An 8674-nucleotide genomic window follows, 5' to 3' on the forward strand; every position below is an offset into this window, starting at 1 on the left:
GTTAAGAAATTTCTCAAACTTGACCATAGGAAATAATTCCTCCAACTCAAACAAAGACTCACAAAGTCACAATCAATGAAATTAACTAAAGGTCGCATTTCCCCACCTTAATTTGTCAAACAAAATCATCAATCAATATATTGGGTGCATGTAAATCCTTTCTTGATTATATAGCTTGGTCTATTCAATTATGCACGCAACTATATCATCAATTACTGTACTCTGGTACGACGGCAAGTTCTTATTTGTCATTTGTATATTGAGATTATTTTTTTTAGTAATATAATTTTTTGGGTACATATTTGTTAATTTATCTGAGAATAAATAAAATGTTTAATTATTCTACGAGAAAATTCTACTTCTTTCTCGTATAAGATGTTAAAATAATATATTTTTTCTCTAATTTATAAATGTACATTCTCCTCCTTTCTAATTCTTAAAAAACCTCTTCTTTAATCTATTTTAAATTTTTTGTATTAACTAAGGTTAATTTTATCCATTTTTAAAAAAAAATAAATTTTTTTTGAAAAAATGTCTATTAACAAAAATTTTATTTTTATCATTAAATTTTGTTTACCAAAATATCTATTAATAAATTATTTTTTATTGATTAAATTGTATTTTTACCAAAATATTTTAAAAAAATTAATAATTAAATTATTTTTTTAAAATACTCTTCAATAATTTTGTAATTATTAAATTATGATTTTATTTATTTTCGTTAAAAATTATGTTAAAATAATATATATAGATATCGAAAAATTAATAGTAAAATATAAAAATTGTTAACAAAAATTTTGGTAAAATTATAATTTAATAATTAAAAAATGATTCAAGGGTATTTTAGAAAAAAATAATACAATTATTAAATTTTTTAAAAAATATAATTTAATCAATAAAAGAATAAAGTTAACATTAGTTAACACAAACAAATTTAAAATGGATTAAAAAGGAGGTTTTTTAAAAGTTAAAAGAGAGTGGAATATACATTTATAAAATAAAGAGGAGGGAAATGTCATTTTAACATCTCGTAGAGGAGGGGCGGAGTGGAATTTTCTCTTATTCTATTGGTCTTTATAATTTTATCAAATTTTTAATTAACTTTTTATATTATATTTTTTAATTAAGTCTTTATAACATTTTTAATTTTGTAATTAAGTATTTGTCAATATAATAAATGTTAGAGTTAATAGAATATTTTTTTTTCATAAATTGAAGGTACCTACAATTAAAATAGAATTAAATTTTTGATTATTTATTTTTTGAAAAAAATATATCGTTAATTTTAATATTTTGGACACGAAAATGATCTAATTATAAAATTAAAAATAATAAAAAATGTAATTAAAAAATATATATAACAATTTAATTATAAATTTAATAAAATTATAAGATCTAATAAAATAATTAAACCAAAATAAAATTATGGACTTATGCTCGGGGTGAATAAAAAACCTCTGTATTTGACAAGTTTCATGAAGGCTAGCTAACAAGGGATACCGCAATGTATAAATATTTGTGGAAAATTTTATTATAAAAAAAATACGAAGAATTTGAATTTTTATCGGTGAAAATGTAGAAAAAGAAAACTACTTGTAGATAAAAATTTAATATAGTGTTTCACTAGAGTGTTGGTAAATTTGATAGGGCGTGGACTTAAGTTTGTATTAAAATTTTAATTTAGGGAGCAAATACGATTTTTTTAAAATCTTGAGTGGGTTCAATCCAAAAATTTTTTTAGTGTTAATGTCAAAAATAAATTGTGCAGTAAAATACAAAAAAATAAAATTAAATCAAAATAAGAAAAATAACAGAAAATAAAATTAAAAATGCTGGAAGTACAAAAAAAAACAAAATAAAAATAAATAAACTGAAATCAGAAATTCAAATAAATAAGTAAAAAAAATAAAGACAAAGAGAAAATAAATAAGTAAATTAAAGCAAAAGGAAAGAAAGAAACAAAATTAAATTTGAAATCAGAAGAAATTATATAACTAAATAAAAAGTAAAAAAACAATAAAGGTTAGAAAAGAAAAAGAAAACAATGAAATAAATAAAAAATTGACTCCAAACACTCGTATTTGTACTTCGTGATTTTCTATTGTATCGTTAGAATTGAGAATTTTTGCAAGTTTTATGTGACTGTGAAATGTTTTATGTTAAAGTCTCTCAATTTTTCCAAATTTATCTTATTTATAGACGGCAAAAGTGGATTGCAGAATGCTCCTCTCTTCCCATGATCTAACTCCTTTTTTCTCAAGCCAGGACCATACCTTGACCATAGAGAATCTTGACTCCTAAGTCATCACACGTCTTCTCCAAGTCTCACATTCTCTTTTCAACTTACTCCCCAAAATTTGCACCTATGTTCTCAGCTCAGCTTGAGGGTCAAGCAAAAGTTTTAATTTTCTAGGAAAAACCAATAACTGTTTTTCGACCTTTTTTTATGTGTTGAACTCCAAAAGAAGCCTCTGCATGTGTAAAGCTCAAGCTCAGCCCAAGCACACACCAAGTGGGCTCCGGAAGTGGATTTCTGCATCAATTACTTACTTCTGTAAACCCTAGTAGCTAGTGTAGTATAAATATGACATTTTACTATTGTATTAGACGTCTTTTGATTGATCTTTAATCAGTGTATGCGATTTTAGACCTTCATGGGGGCTGGCCATTCGGCCATGCCTGGACCACTTTCACTTATGTATTTTCAACGGTGGAGTTTCTACACACCATAGATTAAGGGTCTGGAGTTTTGCTGTACCTCAAGTTTTAATGCAATTACTACTATTTTCTATTCAATTCAGCTATTCCTGTTCTAAGATAGTCGTTGCACTTCAACATGATGAATGTGATGATCCGTGACACTCATCATCATTCTCACCTATGAACGCGTGACTGACAACCACTTCCGTTCTACTTTAGACCGGGTGCATATCTCTTGGATTCCTTAATCAGAATCTTCGTGGTATAAGTTAGAATTGATGGTGGCATTCATGAGAATCCGGAAAGTCTAAACCTTGTCTATGGTATTCCGAGTAGGATTCCGGGATTGAATGACTGTGACAAGCTTCAAACTCGTGGTTGTTGGGCGTGATGACAAATGCAACAGAATCAAGGGATTCTATTCCAACATGATCGAGAACCGACAGATGATTAGTCGTGCCGTGACAGAGCATTTGGATGCCCTACATACAGTTTGCCATGGAAAGGAGTAAAAAGAATTGGATGAAGGCAGTAGGAAAGCAGAGATTCAAAAGGAGCACAGCATCTTCATACGCCTATCTGAAATTCCCACTAATGATTTACATAAGTATTTCTATCTTTATTTTCTGCTTTATTTATTATTCGAAAACTCCATAACATTTACTATCCGCCTGACTGAGATTTACAAGATGACCATAACTTGCTTCATACCAACAATCTCCGTGGGATCGACCCTTACTCACGTAAGGTATTACTTGGACGACCCAGTGCACTTACTGGTTAGTTGTGCGGAGTTGTGACTAAGTGTGATTCACGTTTGAGAGTGCTACCAAGTTTTTAGCGCCATTGTTGATGATCACAATTTCGTGCACCAAGTTTTTGGCGCCGTTGCCGGAGAATGTTCGAGTTTGGACAACTGACGGTTCATCTTGTTGCTCAGACTAAGTATTTTTTTTTCTTTTCAAAAAGTTTTCAAAAATATTTTCAAAATTTTTCCTTTGTTTTCGAAAAATCCTTCAGAGTTTTTAAGAATGAATTCTAGAGTTTCAAAATGGTATGCTAAAGCTTGGCTAGCCATCAAGCTTTAGACTAACCTGGTATGATTTCTGGAATTTTGATTGAGGACTTTGAATTCATTACTTCCTTTTTCCTATATGTTTTTTGAAAAATATAAAATAAAATCCAAAAAAAATAATAAAATTATAAAAAATCAAAAACATTTTTGTGTTTCTTGTTTGAGTCTTGTGTCATGTTTTAAGTTTGGTGTCAATTGCATATTCATATTGTTCTTGCATTTTTCAAAAAATTCATGCAGTCATAGTGTTCTTCATGATCTTCAAGTTGTTCTTGGTAAGTCTACTTGTTTGATCTTGATAATTTCTTATTTTGTGTTCTTTGTTGTTTTTCATATGCATTTGTGCATTCATAGTATCTAAGCATTGCAAATTTATAAGTTTGGTGTCTTGCATATTTTTTTTGCATAAAAAATTTTTCAAAAATATATTCTTGATGTTCATCATGATCTTCAAAGTGTTCTTGGTGTTCATTTTGACATTCATAGTGTTCTTGCATGCATCATTGGTTTTGATCCAAAATTTTCATGTTTTGGGTCATATTTGTGTTTTTCTCTCTCATCATTAGAAATTCAAAAATTAAAAAATATATCTTTTCCTTTTTTTCTCTCAATTTCGAAAATTTGGGTTAACTTAATCAAAAATTTTTAAAATTAGTTGTCTCTTGTAAGTCAAGTCAAATTTTCAAATTTTAAAAATCTTATCTTTTTTAAAACTTTTTCAAAATTCAAATCTTTTTCATTTTTCTTTCATGATTTTCGAAAATTTCAAAAATTATTTTCAAAATCTTTTCTTAATTTTATTTCAAAATTTTTGAAACTTAACTAATAAGTAATGTGATTGGTTCAAAAATTTGAAGTTTGTTACTTTCTTGTTAAGAAAGGTTCAATCTTTAAATTCTAGAATCATATCTTTTAGTTTTTTGTTAGTCAAGTAATTAATTTTAATCTTAAAAATTAAATCTTTTCTAACCATATCTTTTTAATCATATCTTTTTATCTTATCTTTTATATGATATCTTTTTCAAAAATTTGATTTTAAAATATCTTTTCTAACTTCTTATCTTCTTATCTTTTCAAATTTGATTTTCAAATCTTTTTCAACTAACTATTTGACTTTTTGTTTATTTCTTATCTTTTTCAAAACCACCTAACAACTTTCCTTTCTCTAATTTTCGAAAATACCTCCCTCTTTTTTCAAAAATTCTTTTTAATTAATTAATTGCTTCAATTTTTAATTTTAATTTTATTTCTTATCTTAAATTTTGAAAATCACTAACTTTTTTTCAAAATTTATTTTCAAAATTCTCATTCTCTCATCTTATTCTATTTATTTATTCATTCACTAACACTTATCTTCATCTCAAATCTCTGTCCCTATCCTCACCTTTGTGTTTGGATTCTCCTTTCTTTATTCCCTTTCTTCTTCTACTAATAATAAGGAACCTCTTTACTGTGACATAGAGGATTCCTCTTCTTTTTCTGTTCTCTTCTCCTTCATATGAGCAGGAACAAGGAAAAAGGCATTCTTGTTGAAGCTGATCCAGAACCTGAAAGGACTCTGAAGAGGAAACTAAGAGAAGCTAAATTACAACAATCCAGAGATAACCTTGTTGAAATTTTCGAACAAGAAAGGAGATGGCAGCCGAACCCAACAACAATAATGCAAGAAGGATGCTTGGTGATTATACTACACCTACTTCCAAGTTTGATGGAAGAAGCATCTCAATTCCTGCCATTGGAGCAAACAATTTTGAGCTAAAACCTCAATTAGTTGCTCTAATGCAACAAAACTGCAAGTTGTATGGACTTTCATCAGAAGATCCCTACCAGTTCTTAACTGAATTCTTGCAGATCTGTGAGACTATTAAGACTAATGGAGTAGATCTTGAAGTCTACAGGCTCATGCTTTTCCCTTTTGCTGTAAGAGACAGAGCTAGAGCATGGTTGGACTCTCAACCTAAGGATAGCCTGGACTCTTGGGATAATCTGGTCACGGCCTTCTTGGCTAAATTCTTTCCTCCTCAAAAGCTGAGCAAGCTTAGAGTGGATGTTCAGACCTTCAAACAAAAAGATGGTGAATCCCTCTATGAAGCTTGGGAAAGATACAAGCAGATGACCAAAAAGTGTCCTTCTGATATGTTTTCAGAATGGACCATGTTAGATATATTCTATTATGGTCTGTCTAAGTTTTCCAAAATGTCAGTGGACCATTCTGCAGGTGGATCCATTCACCTCTGAACTATTCTACAGGTGGATCCATTCACCTAAAGAAAATGCCTGCAGAAGCTCAAGAACTTATTAACATGGTTGCAAATAACCAGTTCATGTACACTTCTGAGAGAAATTCTGTGAATAATGGGACGCCTCAAAGGAAGGGAGTTCTTGAAATTGATGCTCTAAATGCCATATTGGCTCAGAACAAAATGTTGACTCAGCAAGTCAACATGGTTTCTCAGAGTCTGAATGGATGGAAAAATACATCCAACAGTACTAAAGATGCATCTTCTGAAGAAGAAGCTTATGATCCTGAGAACCCTGCACTAGCAGAGGTGAATTACATGGGTGAAGCCAACGGAAACACCTATAATCCCTCATGGAGAAATCATCCAAATTTCTCATGGAAGGATCAACAAAAGCCTCAACAAGGCTTTAATAATGGTGGAAGAAATAGGCTCAGCAATATCAAGCCTTATCCATCATCTTCTCAGCAACAGACAGAGAATTCTGAACAGAGCACCTCTAACTTAGCAAACTTAGTCTCTGATCTGTCTAAGGCCACTTTAAGTTTTATGAGTGAAACAAGGTCCTCCATTAGAAATCTGGAGGAACAAGTGGGCCAATTGAGTAAGAAAATCACTGAAACTCCTCCTAGTACTCTCCCAAGCAATACTGAAGAGAATCCAAAAAGAGAGTGCATGGCCATTGATATAATCAACATGGCTGAACCTAGAAAGGAAGGAGAGGACGTGAATCCCAATGAGGAAGACCTCATGGGACGTCTCTCAAGCAAGAAGGAGTTCCCTATTGAGGACACAAGGGAATCTGAGGCTCATATAAAGACCATAGAGATCTCATTAAACTTCCTTCTGCCATTCATGAGCTCTGAAGACTATTCTTCCTCTGAAGAGGATGAGGACGTAACTGGAGAGCAAGTTGCTCAATATTTAGGAGCTATCATGAAGCTGAATGCCAAGTTATTTGGTAATGAGACTTGGAAAGATGAACCTCCCTTGCTCATTAGTGAACTAGCTACATGGGTTCAGCAAACTTTACCTCAAAAGAGACAAGATCCTGGAAATTCGTAATACCCTGCACCATAGGCACCATGATCTTTGAAAAAGCTCTGCGTAACCTGGGGTCAGGTATAAATCTTACGCCACTCTTTGTAATGGAGAAGCTGGGAACCATTGAGGTACAACCTGCCATGTTCTCATTACAAATGGCAGATAAGTCAGTAAGACAGGCTTATGGATTAGTAGAGGACGTATTAGTGAAGGTTAAAGGCCTTTACATCCCTGCTGATTTCATAATCTTAGACACTAGGAAGGAGGAGGATGAATGCATCATCCTTGGAAGACCTTTCCTAGCCACAGCAGGAGCTGTAATAGATGTTAATAGAGGAGAATTAGTCCTTCAATTGAATGGGGACTACCTTGTGTTTAAGGCTCAAGGATCTTCTTCTTTAACAATGGAGAGGAAGCATGAAAAGCTTCTATCAGTACAGAGTCAAACAACGCCCCCACAATCAAACTCTAAGTTTGGTGTTGAATCCCCACATCTAAACTCTATGTTTGGTGTTGGGAGTCTACAACATTGACCTGATCACCTGTGAGGCTCCATGAGAGCCCACTGTCAAGCTATTGACATTAAAGAAGCGCTTATTGGGAGGCAACCCAATTTTTATTTATCTAATTCAGTTTTTATTTTTATTGTTCTTTTATGTTTTATTAGGTTAATGATCATGTAGAGTCACAAAACAAATACTAAAGTTAAAAAAAAAAGAATAAAAAGAAATATTAAAATTAAAAACAGAATTAAAAACAGCAGAAGAAAAATCACACCCTGGAGGAAGGACTTACTGGCGTTTAAACGCCAGTAAGGAGCATCTGGCTGGCGTTCAACGCCAGAACAGAGCATGGATCTGGCGTTGAACGCCAAAAACAAGCAGCATCCTGGCGTTTGAACGCCAGGAATATACCCTGAGGAGAGCTGGCGCTAAACGCCAGAAACAAGCATGGAACTAGCGTTCAACGCCAGAAACATGCTGCAGTTGGGCATTGAACGCCCAACATAAGCATCACTTCGGCGTTTAAACGCCAGAATTGTATGTAAAGGCATTTTACATGCCTAATTGGTGCAGGGATGTAAATCCTTGACACCTCAGGATCTATGGACCCTACAGGATCATCTCAGGATCTGTGGATCCCACAAGATCCCCACTTACCTCAACTCACCCTCTCTCCTCTTCTTCACATTCATCCTCTCTTCCCCATAAACACTCTTCCCCAAAAACCCTTCACCAATCACCTCAATCTCTCTTCCCAATTACCCACCTTCACCACTCACATCCATCCACCCTTCCCCATAAACCTCACCTACCTTCAAAATTCAAAATCACTTTCCCACCCAACCCACCCAATATGGCCGAACCTTAACCCCTCTCCCTCCACTATAAATACCCCTCCATTCTTCTTCATCTTCACACAACACAACCCTCTCTTCTCCACCTTGGCCGAAACACAACCTTCTCTCCCTCTCTTCCATATCTTCTTCTTCTTCTCCATCTATTCTTTCTTCTCTTGCTCGAGGGCGAGCAAAATTTTAAGTTTGGTGTGGTAAAAGTATAGCTTTTTGTTTTTCCATAACCATTAATGGCACCTAAGGCCGGAGAAACCTCTA

The 8674-nt window shown here is 32.8% G+C and overlaps 1 non-coding gene across 1 annotated transcript; it reads right to left on the reverse strand.

The window, feature by feature from the left end:
* Positions 1 to 5809: 5809 nt before the first annotated feature.
* LOC127742012 (small nucleolar RNA R71) lies at positions 5810 to 5916 on the reverse strand. The gene has a single exon (XR_008003199.1). It is a non-coding gene; the product is annotated as a small nucleolar RNA R71 (small nucleolar RNA).
* Between the last annotated feature and the right edge of the window lie 2758 nt (positions 5917 to 8674).

This window comes from Arachis duranensis, chromosome 9 (assembly GCF_000817695.3).
Source record: "Arachis duranensis cultivar V14167 chromosome 9, aradu.V14167.gnm2.J7QH, whole genome shotgun sequence".
Lineage (NCBI taxonomy): Eukaryota > Viridiplantae > Streptophyta > Magnoliopsida > Fabales > Fabaceae > Arachis > Arachis duranensis.